Source organism: Balaenoptera borealis, assembly GCF_965194805.1.
Source record: "Balaenoptera borealis genome assembly, chromosome: 5".
Classification (NCBI taxonomy): Eukaryota; Metazoa; Chordata; class Mammalia; order Artiodactyla; family Balaenopteridae; genus Balaenoptera; species Balaenoptera borealis.
This window is the reverse complement of record NC_138862.1, coordinates 45,199,771-45,223,090: the sequence shown is the minus strand read 5'-3', so window position 1 is coordinate 45,223,090 and position 23,320 is coordinate 45,199,771. Positions and strand designations below refer to the sequence as shown.

At 34.5% G+C, this 23,320-nt stretch overlaps 1 protein-coding gene across 1 annotated transcript in view; it reads right to left on the bottom strand.

Annotated features, from left to right (window-relative positions):
* EPHA6 (EPH receptor A6) overlaps positions 1-23,320 on the bottom strand; it is an 851,091-nt gene that overhangs the window by 704,817 nt on the left and 122,954 nt on the right. The gene's annotated exons all lie outside the window — the stretch shown is intronic.

Below are 23,320 nucleotides of genomic sequence, written 5' to 3'. Positions count from 1 at the left end.
GTAAGTACCAATCCCTGAGGCAGGAGGGTATAGGTATGTTTTAGGAACAGCTTGAACGGGCACAAAACAGAGAGGCAAAGAAGGTGCAAAAAAGCCTTTGTAAGCATTGGAAACACTTTGGCTTTTACTCTGAGCTATATCATTAGATTATCTTCACTTCTGCATGTTTACATACAAGCATTCTGCCACCTATATGAATAGAAAAAACTTATCTTTTTTTTAATTTTAGTAAAAATGTTTGAGTACATTGAAATTAATTGACATTGTCATTATTTATATATCTAATACTGCATACTTCTATATTACATTTTAGATTATAAGTATATTTTATTTGTATAATAAAAGGTATAATAATTTTCAACAAACAAAAACACATTCTGGTAACTTTACAGTCTTTTTGGAAAAACATACTAGTCATCATAATTTCTCATTTCTATTAAAGTACAGTGGAAACGATAAACTGTTTTCTATAGTGAATGTGTTCTATTTCTTGATACCACACTTCAGTGATTTATAATAAGCTTATTTAACTCATCCAGTTTGCAGTTTCTTATTTTATTTGGCTGTAGAGAGTTAATTAATCGAGACTGGTGGAATTTCAATTAATATAGTTTCTAACAGAATGGCTTCCTTCCTCAGTCTACTGGATTGTTGAAACACTAATACTTTCAATTATCTACTTTAAATTTCCACAAATAAACAATTTATATTATCCATCAAGCACACTTAAAAACAATTCTGTATTTAAAATTTCATTTGTAAGTTGCTTGCTTGAAATTCAGAAGGTATTTACCAGAAGAAACAATGAGTTTCTTTAGAACTGTGGGTACAGTTTTACAAAACACACCCACTGTTTATCAGGGGTGATCCAAAAATCTCACAGAGGCACATAAAATTACCCATCTAAATACCTTTCATTCTAACATATTATAGGTCTTATATGACTCTTACACATAAATTTAAAGGCAAACCAGAACTATCAAAGCTCATTTAAAATGGTAAGCTAACCATTCAGAATATAAATAGTAAGACAAGATACAACTAATAAAATCTGAGAACTGTCAAAATAAGTGTCCAAAATTCTAAGCATTTTTCCCATTGGAGAGCCTCTAAGTTACTTATCCAGTGATTATTCTTATTTCAGATAAATTTCTAATCAGAATTGATTTTATTCCTCAGAGAATGCATGTAATTACTATTGTCTACACTGCATCCTCTACTCTCCCATATAGGAGTATAGAGATATACTGTCAATAAATTCTGTTTGAATAATTACATTTTAACATCTTCAGACTATATCTCTTCATATTAATCAAAAGTATTAACCATTCTCATCAAACAATCAATTCTCCTAAAATATGAGATTAAATAAATGTGAAAAATTACATCTGTGACAGAAAAAAAAGTTCTGAAATCATTATATATCTTTATTTAAAAATATGTTGGGTTTGGAAAAAATATTTAGATGGAAAGAAAGATCAGGAATGAGAAGAATATGACATGCATACACTGAATCAGGACTAATCTGAACCAAGAGATAAGGAAATAACAAAATACATGCAAATAATGAGAAATGTGGTTCTTTTCAAAGCACTACATAAGGATGTTTAACAAAATGGTACATTATTTTCTATGTTAAATTAATGATGTTTGAGAAACAATAGTGTTTCTTCTCTCTGTAATCAAAAAAAAAAAAAAAAACAAAAAAAAAAGAAAGAAAGAAATCAGAATGAGATTCAGATACCAAAATAGCCAAAAGGGATCAACTGCTAAATTTAATCTTATCCAAGTATACTGAAAGTAATTTAAATTAGATTTTTAAATTTGAATATGTTCACTAAAATAAGAGTATAAATAAATTCAAGATTGCTATAAGATCTAAAAGGCTAGGAAATTTACTAAAAATATATTGTCATTAGTAGATATAGAAATGCTATCATATTTAAATCATAATGTATCCTTTGAAAACACTGCATTTACACAAAGTTATATTTGTATTTATACAGTTACATAACTTTTAGTTACAATTTCCAAGTATTAAAATAAATAGAGCCTCTAAAAATGTGGGGTCCAAGGAAAGAATGGAAGTATAGGGCTCACATACCAAATGTCTAAATATTTTTAAATGATAAATCATTCTTCAAAGAAGATCAAACTCTAAGTATGTTCTATTTGCCTACTTCAGAAAGATACTGGAAGGCCAGGTTCAAATTTAAAATATATGGACTTCTCAGAATTTCATGCCAGCATGTGGTAGTTCATCCAGAGCCAACCCCTAACCTTAGTCAACCCCATTTCTATTTCTTCCCTGATGCTAGGTAAATCCCATACCATGAAGGACTTCACACAAGCACATATATGAGCATCCCAGTCTTCATGTCCCAGCTGTGTCCCTCCTCTGCTACAAAAAGTTGCCAACTCTGGTCCTCTATTCAACCTAGGTTGAGCATACCAGTAGCACAGTTCACCCTTTGGAAGATGTACCCCCAACAAGAAGCCTTAAAGTTCTTGAAAGGAGATTTGAAGCCATCTGAGCAGGGAATTCAGGGGTCTTACCTACAGTGTGGTACAGAAGGAAAGCATAGGATCTAAGTAGCATATTACCTTATTGCTCAAGGTCATTGCTTCACAAAGAGGGTTGTAGCTAGAGAAATGAATGGGGACAGCCATCTAAAGCTCTAGGAATAGTGTATCGTCTTCCATTCCCAAGTCTAAAGAAAGGTACAATCTCCCAAGACCGAACCAGGAAGTAAGAGAAAATATGAACAGACTAATTACCAGTACTGAAATTGAATCAGTAATTTTAAAACTCCCAATAAACAAAAGTCCAGGAACAGATGGCTTCACAGGTGAGTTCTACCAAACATTTAGAAAAGAGTTAACACCTATCCTTCTGAAACTATTCCAAAAAACTGCAGAGGAACGAATACTTCTGAACTCATTCTATGAGGCCACCATCACCCTGACACCAAAACCAGACAAAGATATCACAAAAAAAGAAAATTACAGGCCAATAACACTGATGAACAAAGATGCAAAAATCTTCAACAAAATACTAGCACACCAAATTGAACAATACATTAAAAGGATCATATAACATGATTAAGTGGGATTTATCCCAGGATGCAAGGATTTTTTAATATCCACAAATCAATCAATATGATACACCACATTAACAAATTGAAGGATAAAAACCATATGATCATCTTGGGACTTCCCTGGTGGTCCAGTGGCTACAACTCCAGGCTCCCAATGCAGGGTGCCCAGGTTCAATCCCTGGTCAGGGAACTAGATCCCACATGCCACAACCAAGAGTTCACATGACACAACTAAAGATCACACATGCCACAACTTAAAAAAAAAAAAAATCCTGCATGCTGCAACTGAAGATTCTGCACATCACAACGAAGATCTTGCACATGGCAACGAAGATCCCGCATGCCACAACTGAGACCCAGTGCAGCCAAATAAATAAATAAATATTAAAAAATATATGATCATCTATAGATGCAGAAAAAGCTTTTGATAAAATTCAACATCCATTTTTGGTAAAAGCTCTTCAGAAAGTGGGCATAGAGGGAACCTACTTCTTCATAATAAAGGCCATACATGTCAAACCCACAGCTAATATCATACTCAATGGTGAAAAGTTGAAAGCATTTCCTCTAAGGTCAGGAAGAAGACAAGGATTCCCACTCTCACCACTTTTATTCAACGTAGTTTTGGAAGTCCAAGCCACAGCAATCAGAGAAGAAAGAGAAATAAAAGGAATCCAAATGGGAAAAGAAGAAGTAAAACTGTCAATATTTGCAGATGACATGATTCTATACATAGAAAATCCTAAAGACACTACCAGAAAACTACTAGAGCTAATCAATGAATTCAGTTAAGTTGCAGGATACAAAATTAATACACAGAAATCTGTTGCATTTCTATACACTAACAATAAAATATCAGAAAGAGAAATTAATGAGACAATCCCATTTACCATCACATCAAACAGAATAAAATACCTAGGAATAAACCTACCTAAGGAGGCAAAAGACTGGTACTCTGAAAACTATAAAACACTGATGAAAGAAATTGAAGACAACAGAAACAGATGGAAAGATATACTGTGTTCTTGGATTAGAAGAATCAATATTGTTACAATGACCATACTACCCCAGGAAATCTACAGATTCAATAAAATCCCTATCACATTACCAATGGCATTTTTCACAGAACTGGAACAAAAATGTTTAAATTTGTATGGAAACAAAATAGACCCCAAATAGCCAAAACAATCTTGAGAAAGAAGAACGAAGCTGGAAGAGTCATGCTCCCTGACTTTAGACTTTACTACAAAGCTACAGTAATTAAAACAGCATGGTACTGGCACAAAAACAGAAATATAGATCAGTGGAACAGGATAAAAAGTCCAGAAATAAACCCAGACACCCAGAAATAAACCCACTTGTCTGGGTTTATTTAATGGTCAATTAATGGTCAATTAATGGTCAATTAATCTGTGATAAAGGAGGCAAGAATATACAATGGAAAAAAGACAGTCTCTTCAATAAGTGGTGCTGGGAAAACTGGACAGCTACATGTAAAAGAATGAAATTAGACATTCTCTAACACCATATACAAAAATAAACTCAAAATGGATTAAAGACCTAAATGAAAGACTGGATACTATAAAACTCCTAGAGGAAAACACAGTCAGAACACTCTTTTGACATAAATTGCAGAAATATTTTTTTGGATCCATCTCCTAGAGTGATGAAAATAAAAACCAAAAATACCAAATAGGACCTAATTAAACTCAAAACCTTTGCATAGGAAAGGAAACCATGAACAAAACGAAAAGACTACCTACAGACTGGGAGAAAATATCTGCAAATGATGCTACTGACAATGGCTCAATTTCCAAAATATACAAACAGCTTAATATCAAAAAATTAAACAATCCAATCAAAAAATGGGCAGAAGACTAAATAGACATTTCTCCAAAGAATACATACAGGCACATGAAAAGATGCACAATATCGTTAATTATTAGAGAAATGCAAATCAAAACTACAATGAGGTATCACCTCACTTCGGTCAGTATGGTCATCATTAAAAAGTCTACAAATAATAAATGCTGGAGAGGGTGTGGAGAAAAGGGAACCCTCCTACACTGTTGGTGGGAATGTAAATTTGTGCAGCCACTATGGAGGACAGTATCGAGGTTTCTTAAAAGACTAAAAATAGAGTTATCAAATGATCCTACAATCCCACTCCTAGGCATATCAGAGAAAACTCTAGTTGGAAAAGATACATGCACCCCAATGTTCATAGCAGACATGGAAGCTATGTCTGCTATTTACAGTAGCCAAGACATGGAAGCAACCTAAATGTCCATTGACAGAGGAATGGATCAAGAGGTTATGGTACATATATATACTGGAATATTGCTCAGCTATAAAAAAGAATGAAATAATGCCATCTGCAGCAACACAGATGGACCTAGAGATTATCATACTAAGTGAAGTAAGTCAAACAGAGAAAGACAAATATCATATGATACCATTTATTTGTGGAATCTAAAAAAAAATGATACAAATGAACTTATTTACAAAACAGAAACAGACTCACAGACATAGAAAACAAACTTATGGTTACCAAAGGGGAAAGTTGGGTGGTGGGGGAAGGGATAAATTAGGAGTCTGGGATTAACAGATACACACTACTATATATAAAATATATAAACAACAATGACCTACTGTACAGCACAGGGAACTATATTCAATATCTTATAATAACCTACAATGGAAAAGAATCTGAAAAAGAATATATATATATATATATATATATATATATATAAACATATGTATACTGTATACATAACTGAATCACTTTGCTGTACAACACTGTAAATTAACTATACTTCAATTAAAAAGAAGGTTAAAAAATCTGATTTGGAGTGTAAGGTACTATAATTACTCTTTAATATCAAAGAGAGTTAAATATTATAAAAAACTTTTATGTTCTGCTTTATTATTGGGTAGTTAATGTAAACATTTGCCTCAAAACATTTTTGCTTCCTAAAGTTCTCCATTGATCCTACAGATCATGTGTTAATAAGCAAGAAACAATATTTAGTGAGTTTACAGTATACATTAAATTCCATACAAGGAGTGAAGAAATTAGATACAAGAATTGCTTGCTCTTACGGGACTTATTATAATATTTTAAGGTAATAAATTATGAAAACATAATTGACAGCACAGAACTGAATATAAGAAACAAATAAATAGTATATATAGTAAATAGAGTAAGTGTCCAAAGGATAGCAACACTTGTGAACGAGGGTGGTTTGGCAGGTTTGGCCAAGATGGAGAGACTGGACTTTAACCTTAAAGAATTACAAGATTCAATAAGGCAGAGGGAGAAGAGTGTATAGAAAAATAATGTATAACACTAATCTATATGTATATAATTTTTGGCAGCACAGTCCTGTACTACATATATTTAGTGGGTAAAAGTTTTCGCCCCTATTTAAAACAAAAACAAACACATACTTATTCTCCAGTTGTGAAATATTTAGATGTACACGGTTTGGTTAAACAAGAATCAGTTGTACACCAAAGGGTTCTTTCTTTTATAAACTTCAAGGGTACCTAGGATATAATGATTCCTGAGGGCAACTATTTGTATCCTGAATTTATACCATCAAAGCTTTTTCACAAATGTTAACTTATTTGGTCCTCATCAGTCCAATAAAGTGAGACAGATATTTTCATTTTCACATTACTGATAAGGAATTCAATACCCAGGAATTGCATGGGCCAAGGACTAGAACCAGGCCTTCTAACTTCATTTTCTGTATTTCATGATGTTTTACTGGTGACTTGTTGGCCTAGGGGAGATTGTCTCTCCCAGGGCTAGCTAATTCTTAGAGATACCAAAAGGCTCTGGGCCTAGAGCATATCTTTCATAGGCAAACCAACCAAACCAGAGTCTACAGGCCCAACTACTTCCTTATCTAACTCTCACACACCAAGCCAGTATTTCTTCTGTCTTAAACCCAGGGGCAGCTACCAGGCAACTAGAGACCAACCTTATAGCCCAAAGCCTGAAGGAATTATTCAAACTAGCCAATCCTAAGCTGTTTACTGGGCCCTGCCTTGCGTTTCCCACAGAAACCCCAATAAAGGCTCTGGCTCAGACTTTCCCCTCACTCCTGTCTTCTGTCACTTGACCAAAACCGACTGCTTCCCCTGTGGCCCTGCATGGCCTTGATGACCTCCTGCCTGGAAACTGTGCGTATAATAGACTTCTCCTTTCCAAGTGTAATTCTTGTTTCCTCCTGTGGCCACAGTGACTTTACCATACCATTATCCAACATGTACATTCTTAGAACAAACAGCTATATGGTTCATGACACATTCTTCCTGCCAACCCTTTGGAAGACAACTGATTCTTGCTTAATCAAAAGCTTTCATTGAGCAAGACACTCCAAGAGACAGAGCTTTTCTATTCATCACATGTAATCCTCTCCTTGATCCAAAGAAACAAACTCATAAAATAACTAATAGATAGAAGAAGTTCTCTGTTCTACTTATCCAGCCATAAAAGCAGATACAGTTCACAAGGTAGTCTACCCTGCAGAAGCATGTATTAAAGTAATTAAACAAGGAGGCTATTAGACTGAGGTGGCTCTAATGCCTTCGCAGCTTGTGTAAGCAAACCCAAATTTAAGCTATAATAAATTCCTATAAATGCTCCAAGGTTAGGAAATCAAAACCTAAGAACAACCAATCACAAACAGCCATCTAGCCTTTCCCACTTAAATGAGGTACCCACTTAAGCTATAGCCAATCAAATAATTTCTGTGCTTTGCTTCTATGTCTGCTGTATAAAAAACACCCTTCCCCTAGCTCCTGTTGGCAGAGTAACCCTAACTACTTTTGGTTTGATGCTGCCTGATTCAAATCAATGTTAGTGATAGGGATAGAGTAGAATAATTAGTTTAAAAATCCCACTAGGGGATTAAACACAGAAGGGAAATTTTAAGGGAGTTTGGGAAACTGTTGTAAGCTAATGACCACTCAAGAAAAGAATCCAATAACCTACTCTATCTTGAAGGAAGACCAGGTGCATTCAAGTTCCAGGCACACTCAAGCCACAAGTCCTGATAGTTAAAACACAAGACAATAGATATGGGATCTGAATACTGTTACATGAAGCCAGGGAGTTACTGGTCCTTGAAGAAGACCATTTCTGCATGTAGCCAAGATGGAATACAGGTGAAAGGGGAAAGAAACTAGATGAAAGGGGACATTATACCAAAACCTGAGATTAATAACCATTTTTTAGTATATGTTACCACCTTTCTGCTGAAATACATATGATTTCAAGAGCGCCTTGACAGTCCTGGCTAAACCACATAGGATCAAAGGAGGAACTAATGATGTAAGCCTTGACATCTATCCAAGAATGATGAAGAAGGTGGTCTTCCCCCTGCCCACTTTTTCTTTGATTATAAAAATGTAGCCCTCTTTGCTCTCAGGGCTGCGTTCCCTTGCCTGCCCACTTGTATCTCTCACAAGCTTCCTATGCTAATAAACTCACTCTTTGCCTATCATTTTGCCTCACCCTGAATTCTTTCTGTGATGAGACAAAAGAACCTGAGCTTCAGTAAGTTCTGATACCAGGTGAGCAGTTTCACTTAAAAGACAGTGGGTTTGGGTCCCCTCCTAAGTCAGGGATCATGGGTTCAAGTCCCAATCTGAGGTGTGACTGGGTATGAGACCCATCCAAGGAGGAATGTGGCTTCATTAGCTCAAATAAATTATTAGAAATTTTAATATGCCTCTGTTTACCTTTCAACACATGTATGTAAGTTTTGTTTTACTGAGTTCTTTCTATATTATATAACAGTGAATTGTTTTATATATTGGTATTTTAAGTCATATGAAAATATAAAAAATTATAATAAACAATACGAGATGGAAGAGTTGGAATATTTTGAGTTTAGTTCCTATTTTGTAAAAGCAAATAGCTGGAGGGGCGCCTTCAAGATGGCGGAGGAGTAAGACGTGGAGATCACCTTCTTCCCCACAAATACATCAAAACTACATCCACATGTGGAATAACTCCTACAGAACACTACTGAATGCTGGCAGAAGACCTCAGACTTCCCAAGAGACACCCTCAGGTGAGCTACATGCAGAGGCAGGGGCAAATCCCAAGCTGAACCCCAGGAACTGGGCGAACAAAGAAGAGAAAGGGAAACTTCACCCAGCAGCCTCTGGAGCAGTGGATAAAGCCTCTACAGTCAACTTGATGTACCCTGCATCTGTGGAACACCTGAAGGGACAACGAATCATCCAAAAATTGAGGTGGTGGACTTTGGGAGCAACAGTAGACTTGGGGTTTGCTTTCTGCATCCCATTTGTTTCTGGTTTTATGTTTATCTTAGTTTAGTATTTAAAGCTTATTGTCATCGGTAGATTTGTTTATTGACTTGGTTGCTCTCTTCCTTTTATTTTATATATACATATTTTTTTTTTCCGTTTTCTCTTTTTGTGAGTGTGTATGTGTATGCTTGTTTGTGTGATTTTGTCTGTATAGCTTTATTTTTGCCATTTGTCCTAGGGTTCTGACTGTCCGTTTTTTTTTTTTTTAATTTTTTTTTTTTAGTATACTTTTTAGCGCTTGTTATCACTGGTGGCTCTGTTTTTGGTTTGGTTGCTCTCTTCTTTCTTTCTCTCTTTTTTTATTACATTTTAATTTTTTTATTTTTAATAACTGTTTTCTATTTTAATTATTTTATTTTATTTATTTTTTTCTTTCTTTCTTTCTTTTTTTCTCCCTTTTCTTCTGAGCCAAGTGGCTGACAGGGTCTTGGTGTTCTGGCCGGGTGTGAGGCCTGAGTCTCTGAGGTGGGAGAGTCGAGTTCAGGACATTGGTCCACCAGAGACCTCACGGCCACATTTTATATCAAACGGCGAAAGCTCTCCCAGAGATCTCCATCTCAATGCTAAGAAGAAGCTCCACTCAATGACCAGCAAGCTACAGTGCTGGACACACTATGCCAAACAACTAGCAAGCCAGGAACACAAACCAACCCATTAGCAAAGGCTGCCAAAAATCATAATAACTTCACAGACATCCCAAAACAAACCACTGGACGTAGTCCTGCCCACCAGAAAGACAAGATCCAGGCTCATCCACCAGAACACAAGCACCAGTCCCTTCCACCAGGAAGCCTACACAGTCCACTGAACCAGCCTTAGCCACTGGGGGCAGACATAAAAAACAACGGGAACTACAAACCTGCAGCCTGTGAAAAGGAGACCCCAAACACAGTGAGTTAAGCAAAATGAGAAGACAGAGAAATACACAGCAGATGAAGGAGATGAAGTAGCAAGGTAAAAACCCACCAGACCAATCAAATGAAGAGGAAATAGGCAGTCTACCTGAGTAAGAATTCAGAATAATGATAGTAAAGATGATCCAAAATCTTGGAAATAGAATGGAGAAAATACAAGAAACATTTAATAAGGACCTAGAAGAAATAAAGAGCAAACAAACAATGATGAACAACACAATAAATGAAATTAAAAATTCTCTAGAAGGAATCAATAACAGAATAACTGAGGCAGAAGAACGGATAAGTGACCTGGAAGATAAAAGAGTGGAAATAACTACTAAAGAGCAGAATAAAGAAAAAAGAATCAAAAGAATATAGGACAATCTCAGAGACCTCCTAGACAACATTAAACGCAACAACATTCCAATTATAGGGGTCCCAGAAGAAGAAGAGAAAAAGAAAGGGACTGAGAAAATATTTGAAGAGATTATAGTTGAAAACTTCCCTAATATGGGTAAGGAAATAGTCAATCAAGTCCAGGAAGCACAAAGAGTCCCATACAGGATAAACCCAAGGAGAAACACAGCAGGACACATATTAATCAAACTATCAAAAATTAAATACCAAGAAAAAATATTAAAAGCAGCAAGGGAAAAGCAACAATTAACATACAAGGGAATCCCCATAAGGTTAACAGCTGATTTTTCAGACGAAACTTGGCAAGCCAGAAGGGAGTGGCAAGACATATTTAAAGCGATGAAAGGGAAAAACCTACAACCAAGATTACTCTACCCAGCAAGGATCTCATTCAAATTCGATGGAGAAATTAAAACCCTTACAGACTAGCAAAAGCTAAGAGAATTCAGTACCACCAAACCAGCTCTAAAACAAATGCTAAAGGAACTTCTCTAGGCAAGAAACACAAGAAAAGGAAAAGACTTACAATAACAAACTCAAAACAATTAAGAAAATGGTAATAGGAACATACTTATCGACAACTACCTTAAATGTAAATGGATTAAATGCTCCAACCAAAAGACATAGACTGGCTGAATGGATACAAAAACAAGACTGTATACATGCTATCTACAAGAGACCCACTTCAGACCTAGGGACACATACAGACTGAAAGTGAGGAGATGGAAAAAGATATTCCATGCAAATGGAAATCAAAAGAAAGCTGGAGTAGCAATTTTCATATCAGACAAAATAGACTTTAAAATAAAGACTATTACAAGAGACAAAGAAGGACACTACACAATGATGAAGGGATCAATCCAAGAAGAAGATATAACAGTTGTAAATATTTATGCACCCATCATAGGAGCACCTCAATATATAAGGCAAATGCTAACAGCCATAAAAGGGGAAATCGACAGTAACACAATAAGTGAGGGACTTTAACACCCCACTTACACCAAGGGACAGATCATCCAAAATGAAAATAAATAAGGAAACACAAGCTTTAAATGACACATTAAACAAGATGGACTTAATTGATATTTATAGGACATTCCATCCAAAAACAGATTACACTTTCCTCTCAAGTGCTCATGAAACATTCTCCAGGATAGATTATATCTTAGGTCACAAATCAAGCCTTGGTAAACTTAAGAAAACTGAAATCATATCAAGTATCTTTTCCGACCACAACGCTATGAGACTAGATATCAATTAGAGGAAAAAAATCTGTAAAAAATACAAACACATGGAGGCTAAACCATACACTACTGAATAACCAAGAGATCACTGAAGAAATCAAAGAGGAAATCAAAAAATACCTAGAGACAAATGACAATGAAAACACGACAACCCAAAACCAATGGGATGCAGCAAAAGCAGTTCTAAGAGGGAAGTTTATAGCAATACAATCCTACCTCAAGAAACAAGAAACATCTCAAATAACAACCTAACCTTACACCTAAATCAATCAGACAAAGAAGAAAAAAAAATCCCACAGTTGGAAGAAGGAAAGAAATCATAAAGATCAGATTAGAAAGAAATGAAAAAGAAATGAAGAAAACGATGGCAAAGATCAATAAAACTAAAAGCTGGTTCTTTGATAAGATAAACAAAATTGATAAACCATTAGGCAGACTCATCAAGAAAAAAAGGGAGAAGACTCAGATCAATAGATTTAGAAATGAAAAAGGAGAAGTAACAACTGACACTGCCGAAATACAAAGGATCATGAGAGATTAGTACAAGCAACTATGTGCCAACCAAATGGACAATCTGGAAGAAATGGACAAATTCTTAGAAAAGCACAACCTTATGAGACTGAAGCATGAAGAAATAGAAAATATAAACAGACCAATCACAAGCACTGAAATTGAAACTGTGATTAAAAATCTTCCAGCAAACAAAAGCCCAGGACCAGATGGCTTCACAGGCGAATTCTTCAAACACTTAGAGAACAGCTAAAACTTATCCTTCTCAAACTCTTCCAAAATATAGAAGAGGGAGGAACACTTCCAAACTCGTTCTATGAGGCCACCATCACCCTGATACGAAAACCAGACAAAGATGCCACAAAAAAAGAAAATTACAGGCCAATATCACTGATGAACATAGATGCAAAAATCCTCAACAAAACACTAGCAAAGAGAATCTAACAACACATTAAAAGGATCATACACCATGATCAAGTGGGGTTTATCCCAGGGATGCAAGGATTCTTCAATATATGCAAATCAGTGTGATAAACCATATTAACAGACTGAAAGAGAAAAACCACATGATCATCTCAGTAGATGCAGAAAAAGCTTTTGATAAAATTCAACACCCATTTTGATGAAAACCCTCCAGAAAGTAGGCATAGAGGGAACTTACCTCAACATAATAAAGGTCATATATGACAAACCCACAGCCAACACCATTCTCAATGGTGAAAAACTGAAACCATTTCCACTAAGATGAGGAACAAGACAAGGTTGCCCACTCTCACCACTATTATTCAACATAGTTTTGTAAGTTTTAGCCACAGCAATCAAAGAAGAAAAAGAAATAAAAGGAATCCAAATTGGAAAGAAGAAGTAAAGATGTCACTGTTTGCAGATGACATGATACTATACATAGAGAATCCTAAAGATGCTACCAGGAAAGTACTACAGCTAATCAATGAATTCGGTAAAATGGCCGGATACAAAATTAATGCACAGAAATCTCTTGCATTCCTGTACACTAATGATGAAAAACCTAAAAGAGAAATTAAGGAAACACTCCCATTTACCACTGCAACAAAAAGAATAAAATATCTAGGAATAAACCTACCTAAGGAGATAAAAGACCTGTAAGCAGAAAACTATAAGACACTGATGAAAGAAATTAAAAATGATACAAACAGAGAGAGAGATATACCATGTTCTTGGATTGGAAGGATGAACATTTTGAAAAAGACTTTACTACCCAAAGCAATCTACAGATTCAATGCAATCCCTATCAAACTACCAATGGCATTTTTCACAGAATCAGAACAAAAAATTTCACAATTTGTATGGAAACACAAAAGACCCCAAATAGCCAAAGCAGGCTTGAGACAGAAAAATGGAGCTGGAGGAATCAGGCTCCTGGACTTCAGACCATACTACAAAGCTACAGTAATCAAGACAGTATGGTACTGGCACAAAAACAGAAATATAGATCAATGGAACAGGATAGAAAGCTCAGAGATAAACACACGCACATATGGTCACCTTATCTTTGATAAAGGAGGCAAGGATATACAATAGAGAAATGGCAGGCTCTACAGTAAGTGGTGCTGGGAAAACTGGACAGCTACATGTAAAAGAATGAAATTAGAACACTCATACACAAAAATACACATACACAAAATAAACTCAAAATGGATTAAACACCATTTGTGATGTTTAACAAAACATCACATACACCATACACAAAAATGAACTCAAAATGGATTAAAGAACTAAATGTAAGGCCAGACACTATAAAACTCTTAGAGGAAAACATTCACAGAACACTCCATGACATAAATCACAGCAAGATCCTTTTTGACCCACCTCTTAGAGAAAGGGAAATAAAAACAAATATAAACAAATGGGACCTAATGAAACTTAAATGCTTTTGCATTGCAAAGGAAACCATAAGCAAGACGAAAAGACAACCCTCAGAATGGGAGAAAATATTTGCAAACGAAGCAACTGACAAAGGATTAATCTCCAAAATATATAAGCAGCTCATGCAGCTCAATATAAAAAAATACAAACAACCCAATCCAAAAATGGGCAGAAGGCCTAAACAGACATTTCTCCAAAGGATATACAGATTGCCAACAAACATATGAAAGGATGCTCAACGTCACTAATCGTTAGAGAAATTCAAATCAAAACCACAATGAGGTATCACCTCACACCTGTCAGAATGGCCATCCTCAAAAAATCTGCAAACAATAAATGCTGGAGAGGGTGTGGACAAAAGGGAACCCTCTTGCACTGTTGGTGGGAATGTAAATTGATACAGCCACTATGGAGAACAGTATGGAGGTTCCTCAAAAAGCTAAAAATTGAACTTCCATAAGACCCTGCAATCCCACTACTGGGCATATGCCCTGAGAGAACCATAATTCAAAAAGAGTCATGTACCACAATGTTCATTGCAGCTCTATTTACAATAGCCAGGACATGGAAGCAACCTAAGTGTCCATCAACAGATGAATGGATAAAGAAGATGTGGCACATATATACAATGCAATATTACTCAGCCATAAAAAGAAATGATACTGAGTTATTTGTATTCAAGTGGATGGACCTAGAGACTGTCACAGAGTCAAGTAAGTCAGAAAGAGAAAAACAAATACCGTATGCTAACACATATCCATGGAATTAAAAAAAAATGGTTCTGATGAATCTAGGGGCAGGACAGGAATAAAGACGCAGACGTAGGCAATGGACTTGAGGACACGGGGAGGGGGAAGGGTAAGCTGGGACGAACTGAGAGAGTGGCATGGACATAAATACACTACCAAATGTAAAATAGATAGCTAGTGGGAAGCAGCTGCATAGCACAGGGAGATCAGCTCGGTGCTTTGGGACCACCTAGAGGGGTGGGATAGGGAGGGTGGGAGGGAGAAGCAAGAGGGAGGATATATGGGGATATATGTATATGTATAGCTGATTCACTTTGTTATAAAGCAGAAACTAACACACCATTGTAAAGCAATTATACTCCAATAAAGATGTTAAAAAAAAAAGCAAATAGCTGACAGAATTGACCAACTTAACAGCAGACCTAATGACAGGTTTGATTATTTCATCATCCAACTTCTATAATTACTAGGTGTATGTACACATTTCAAACTGGAAAGTAAGTTATACATGTGCTTGTCTTAATTAGAGGCAGGACTTTAACCCCCTGGAACACACTTGGTATACGGCTGAAGTTGCCAGAAGTCTGCGCATACAGCTTAGTGTTGTACATCACCTAAGACTAGTTCTCCACTGATAAATCTCTTTGTCAGTTCCATTTTAAATGAATCTTTATTAGAAGTGATAGGAAATGTGAAAAGCTATGAACAGTACTTAATCCATTCATGCCTGAGGGTTCTCTAAAAACCCATCCCCATCTACACAGAGTGAGTTTTTCTTTCTATAGCAAGCTAAATAAACTAGACTAAAAGGTGGATTCCTTTTGGACATAGAAAGTTAGAACAAGGAAATTAATTCCTAAAGCAAAGGGCAGTCATTGTGGAGTCAGACTGCGTTCTTTTTTCAGAGAACAAAATAAGGCAATCAAATAGCCTTCCTAGGCAAGAACATTCAGATAATTTGAATTTGCTGATAAACTGACCTAAACATCCAAAATTCTAACGTGAATCTCTCAAATTTATACCTTCTTCCCTCTGAAAATTCTTAGAATTCAAGAGGAATATAAATGTTTATTTAAAAAATAAACTTTAGGGGCTTCCCTGGTGGCGCTGTGGTTGAGAATCTGCCTGCCAATGCAGGGGACACGGGTTCGAGCCCTGGTCTGGGAAGATCCCACATGCCGCGGAGCAGCTGGGCCCATGAGCCACAACTACTGAGCCTGCGCGTCTGGAGCCTGTGCTCCGCAACAAGAGAGGCCGTGATAGTGAGAGGCCCGCGCACCGCGATGAAAAGTGGCCCCCGCTTGCCGCAACTAAGGAAAGCTCTCGCACAGAAACGAAGACCCAACACAGACATAAATAAATAAATAAATAAATAAATAAAATAAAAATAAAGGAATTCCTTTAGAAAATAATAAAATAAAAAATAAACTTTAAAAATTTTAAAATAAAAGCAGATAAGTCTATTTCTCAGCATAGAAAGGGCTGTTGGAAAAATAATTACATTTTTAAATAGCACTGATAACTTACTCAAAGGCCATAGCTCAAGAAAATTTTAACAAAGGAAGAGAGAAATTAACTTCATACTAAAATGCTTACCTCTTTATCTACAGACAGAAAAGGGAGCGGAAAAAAAATCACACCCTAGATACATTAGGACCCTGAACAGCTGCAGGGCTGATCTCGTTTAAGGGGAAAAAAAAAATCATAAAAAAACAATATTAAGTATCTTGACAGTAGGGACTAGGGAAGGAAGCATCCTAATAACAGTGAAGAAAGAGACAGCTAAAAAAAAAACAAATTTGGTTTATACCTTTACCTGTGATTCCTAAATGAATAAGTACTTACTTATACGGATGTAGAACTACTTTCCTCTCTTCCCTTTTTTCTGTCTGCCTTTTTAAAAATCACATGCACTCTAATTTTAAAATTAGTAACTTAAATTTATTTCTGCCTATTTGTAACAGATGCCAGCTATCAGCTAAAAGGGAGATAACTATGTGGTAAAAAAAAAATATTTTTTCTTTGACTTATTTCTTCAAAATGTGGTTATGATAAATATATAAAGGGAAATATGAAAAGGAAATAGAATATTACAAAAGATCATTTCAAAGATATAGGATCCAAAAGAACAAATGACTTAAAATTAGCTAGTATTACATTGGTAGATGACTAATTAATAAAATAATGAAATAGCCTATCATTACCCAGATATTTTTCCAAAAGTAAAAGATAATCTAAAGATAGATTTAAATGAAAAGAAGAAAGAACAACAAAATCATGGGAAATCTATAATTCCTAATTAGGTTCCCTGTATAACTTGTTACCAAGGGTTTTGTAGTATGTGGCTATAACTAATTATTCCTCAAGATTAAACTAAATTTAAATGAGAAAGGGAGCAATGCAGGGGAAGAAAATCTCCAACTTCATTCTAAGAATGATAAAAAATAGAAGAGGTGAGAATGAAAAGAAGTCTTTATTTGGTAAAATGACAAACATCTGATTTGTTCCAAACATTCTACCTCTTACCTTGCATAATCTAAATAGACTAAAGTGGTTGAATGTACATAGGCATCTCATTATGTAAGCTGTAATGACTTAATTTTTAAATCATCAGCATCTAATACTCTCTACCAAAGGAAAGCTTGTTATAGAGGCCTTCTTATTCTAATGTGATATTTTCCTCAGAACCACTTAAATATTCACTTTGAGTCAATATACTGACATAAACTTAGAAAATTAGTGCCCTGAATTCTGTTGCTAGGCATGTAGTTAATAACATAAATCTGTTTTGCAGAAGAAAAGTAAAGGCTCTGCATTTAAATGATAACTAGTTTCAGACTAAAACAAGAGACTAAAACAAGAAGCAAAATGTATCACGTGCATAATCATTTCTATTTCGCTTTGGGTAAACATAAAACTTTTTTATTAGCACTACAAAGATATTTAATAAAAAAGTAAGAACTCAGTGGTATAGCTATCTGGAAGACAACTACTGAGACTAAGTTTAATAAATAAATTTATTACTTTTGGTACATTTGTCCTATTAACAGGACCAAAATATAGCAAGAAGGATAATTTCTATTAAGAAGTAATGATTCTTGCCATAAAAAATAGTCACATATTCATGAAGATTAAAAGTTCTTAAATAGAGTCCATCTTCTGAATGTCTGTGAGTCTTAATTGGTACAAAAAGTTCAGATTTTCACTTAACCAATAAATAAGATACTCCAAAAACTATCTGTGAATAGAATTTCTACAATTAAGATATGGAAAATATTCATCTTAACTGTTCTGTCTTATGTTCAACAATTCCATGCTAGTTTCCACAGGACTTCACAAATACAGAAAGCATGTGAAAATAATCTCACAAATCATACTTAATTTCATTCTTATATGGTAGAGATAATAAAGCATATTATCCTGGTTTTATGGATGAGGAAATTGACTTAAAGGCGGGAACTGACTTATTTGAGTCTTCAAAGAAAACAGAAAAATCACCACCACAAGTATCTGGAGGGTCCTATTAGCCCATATGGAGGCTTTGAACTAAAATACATTTAAATAGAATATAATCTGTATAAGGGCAGGGACTTTGTTTTGTCCCATTATTGTATCCCCAGCACCAGGGGTATACAATGCCAGGATCACAGTAGGTTCTTAATATTTGCTGACTATGGAAATGAGTAATAGAAGGCTTGAATTCTAACTAAAACAATTCTGAACACTTTCACTCATGGGAGACTACTGTTTCTTACATCAGGTTTTTAAATAGCACACATTATTGAGAGATATATAAACTTTGAGCTCCCTCCTAAACTAATCATCCTGTTTTAGAGCCTTCATAATGACTTAGCTGAGCACAGAAATATCAGATGAATTAACTGAAGTCTGCAAACATCAGATGACTCAGCCAGCACTATGCTAGAGCACCAGATTTTACCTTAGAACAAAGACTCAGGTTTAGAACCGAGAGGTGCTGTGTGTATGTGGAGCGGGGGATGGGTGGGTGTGTGGGTGTGGGTGCGTGTTTTCAAGATGGAGAGAGGAGGAGAGGAAAATGGTATCAAGAATATGTGTCTGCATCAGGAGAGAGAGAGAGAACTGAATAGGTGATATAACACCCAAGCGGCTTAAAAGGTATTCTTTAGTAGAAGACTTTAATATAAAAAGGACTATTTACTGATCCAGTCAGATCACCTATCTTTGCTCTAATTATTAATAAAGTCTACAACCTTGACTCTGATTAACTTTCTATTTTAACTAAATGTTGTAATATTTAACTATATTATATTATGAATTGGTAATCCTTACAAACATAAGGTATGACATAAATGAACAGTCAAACTGTATATGTTAATGCAAATTGGGAGAAGAAACCCCTAAGACTGTGATGTTCTGTACACATTGCAAAGAAAATGATTAATGAAGGAGAAAGTATTTAAGCATATCAAATGCTGCTGAAAGGTCCTGTAAAATAAGAACAGTTCAATATTTACCGGATTTTTTAACAGAGCAGTTACGGCAGCTATGACAAAAAAAGGTTTGGTGGAGTGCTAATGTGGGCAGAAGCACAATCTTCATGCAGGAATCTGAAAAAGAGTGCTTTTTTTAATCACAGATATGTAATGTGTAAAATAAATTTATAGAGGTTCTTTTAAGGTAAGAAGATGATTCTGTACATATGTTTCAGTTCATGTTCTGGCCCATTAATGTTTCTTAACATTTCACAAAGATATCTATTTTGACATGGTTTTTCAAAATATGTTAGATCTTCACAATTCAAATAAAATTATAACTCTACCCAGGCCTACAGTTCCATAGGAATTGTTCCTGATATGTCAAAGCTTGCTTGACACCAGAATCCTACATGTGAAACTATATCTAATGATCATCAGCTTCTCCAATGGCTTCAAACTGAGATTTGTCTACGTTAATTGACTTAGAGATATAAACTACATGTGCCATAAATGAATGTCTGACTTGCACAAAATTATGATAGGTTATACTAATTTTGTGTGGCATGTTTGTATTTAATGATTCTTAAACACAGAATGTAAGTGTATATATAGTGGGAAAATTGTAAAAGCACAGGTACTATTCTTTCAAATAACTCTGTGGCACTGATTTCCAATTATTAAAAAATTACTTTAGAATATCAAATTAGTAGTAGTTAGAGGGAAGTGTCTCATGGCTAAGTTGGGAATTTTCCCCTACACCTCATTTGTAATCTCACAAATTATTGATTACCTAGAGTACAGTTTAAATATATTCTTTCTGTAAGACTGTTTAAAAGAACTGCATGGTTTTAAATAGGATCTGACATAATCATCACTGTGCAATAAGGCAGACAGTGTAATAAACTTACCCTGTTATTTCAAACAACCTTTAGAAAAAGTTTCATTAATCTTTTCTTAGGGGAAAAAAAGCAAAATAATATTTGAAGCTAACTAAATAAAAATGCTTAACAACCATTCACCTTGCAAACTTCAAGAAAAAGAACTATCCCTGGATATTACATATTATATTCCACAGAATAATAACCTAAAATTGCTGTTAGCATAGTAATAAAAAACCTTATGATGCATTGCATGGAGTTTTAAGGTCATGTTGGGAACATAAATCTTTCAGCTCTAAAATATATTATATGGGACCAGTGAACTTAGGTACTTTTGTACTTAGGTGCTTCGTAACAGGCAAAAATAATTACATGGATATTAAATATCCTGTATACTTCTGATTAACCCAATATTCTTAAGAGACAGAAGAACAGAAAGGTGTTAACAATAAATATTATGAAATATTTTCATATGAATATACTATCAAAATACATTGAAAATATGTTTCTCTGTGTGTGTTAGTTATATTACGTTTTTCTATGAAAGTTTACAATTCATAAATCCAATAAGCAAAACACTGCACATTTCCTAAGTAGCTAAAAATTAAAAGGACATGGAATTAAGTGATACATATACTTAAAGAGATATGGTTCCCAAAGTTAAGACGCCTACATTCAAAGTCAGTATCATCTTTTACATATACTGAAAGGATCTAACATATACTAAAAATAGTTAATATTTAGAGCATTGATTTAAGTAAAATGCAACAGTTTATAAGTTAATAGAAAAAAAAAATCAATGATATACACGTCTGAGAAATTAGAAATATAGTGAAGTAGAATATAGAAAAAATTCCAGGGGAAAAAGTCATAAGAGAAGAAAAAATTGTAAACAAGCATATAAATAGGAGGTATAAAATACGTCATGATAGAAGGTAAAATACACATGTCAGTTTTCAAACAATAATTGTTAAATATCCACTTTTAAAAGATAAAGACTCCAAGATTTTATAATAAACAAAATGCAACTGCAACCCACATACCAGCTGTGGATCCACTCTCCTCATTCCAACTTTTCTGCAAACACATCAAATTCATCTCTTTACTATTCAGAGTGTTCACTCTATCTCCTGTTTCCAATCTTAAATACAAAAATCTATCAAAGTGCTTGGCAAAACAAAGGATATTCCAATGATTAAAACACATACACCCACACACAAAGGAACAACTGCTACACAAATGCATGTTGCCAATAAGGGTAACAACTAAAACAAAATAATCCAAAAAAGTTAAGAGTAAAAGGACTTCCTAGAAAAAAATATTAGCATCTGATGGGTACCAGTCATGAAAAACTTGGGAATATATTTGAGAATTCTAAGAAGGTATTTAAGCCACTGATAAAGTAATTCCACTTCTAGAATTTATCATAAGTTTTAAATAATAATTGTGAAATAGTGAAATGATAGAATGCCATCCAGTTATTAAAATTCATTTTGAAAAGAACATTTAATGGTTTAGAAAATATATACATATTAAGTGGAAAAACTGAACTATATAAAACAATAAGTTAACTATATTTCCCATTTTGAAAAATATATGCATACATTATATATTATATAACAATTTTACATATATAATATTATATAACCCATGTGGTTAACAGTATTATATAATAATAATAATAATATTCACAGAAAAAGTATAGACACACACACATAGAGCTGAGGAAAGAACTCTTAAAAAACTGAAATAACAGTGGTTATTTCTCAAAGAAAGGATTATCAGTGAATTTTACTTTCTTCTTCATGATTTGTAAGTTTTATAATTATCCATAATTTTATGTTTATACAAGTAATGGAATATATACTCCATGTGTAAGCATAAAGTTATTATTAAAAATACAGTTTCCAAGCACAAAAAAACTAAAGTCTTTCCTAACTAATTCTAGGAAATTTATATACTTCTGATAATAAAAATATAACAATCTTATTTACTACAAAAAAAATCAACAAATTGGTCCCTTATAAAAAAGGAACAGCAACAGCAACAACAACAGCAACATGGCTCAAACTAACTTGGGAGCAGAAATGTGGACTTAAACAAATTCAGCCAAACTTTGAAGAAACTGTTAAATCTTATCTGAGCTATTATTAAGTTACTGTCTCTCAGCTTCAGAGGTATCTCTCTGCTTTGCAGTGCTAGGACTGGGCCCTGCGAACCACGTTTTGGCTTTGCCAGTTGGTTCCCTGTAAGGGTCTCAAAAGAAATTCTGAATAACTGGAAGCACGTCTGATGCTCCTGGATGGTAATACTGTAATCCATAATACTGATGGGATGCTTTAATACAGTAAATGTGTCCATTTTCCCCACATTCATCAATAATGTAAATTCAATTCTACTATATATACCAGCCCTATATTTTTAGGAAACTTAGTAAACTTATTCTAAAAAGTATAGGAAAGGATAACATTTCAAGAATATCTAAGTCATTTAAAAAAAAAAACCTACAATTATGACTTCTCCTATTGATATTACAATACACTATAATTCACAGTAATAAAATCTTATATACTAGCACAAAAGAGGCAAACGGATCATGAAACAGAATACAGTATTTAAAGATAGACCATGTTTATGTGGGAAGTAAACATCAAGTAATGAGTATATACAAAATCAAAGTGCAACAGATGGGCTATTCAATAGAAAAACTGGATCACTATATAAAGAACAAAACTGTATTTCTATGTAATCCCTTATAAGAAGGTTGATCCCCAAAGGCAACTGATCTAAACATGAAAGGTTAAACTATAAAGTT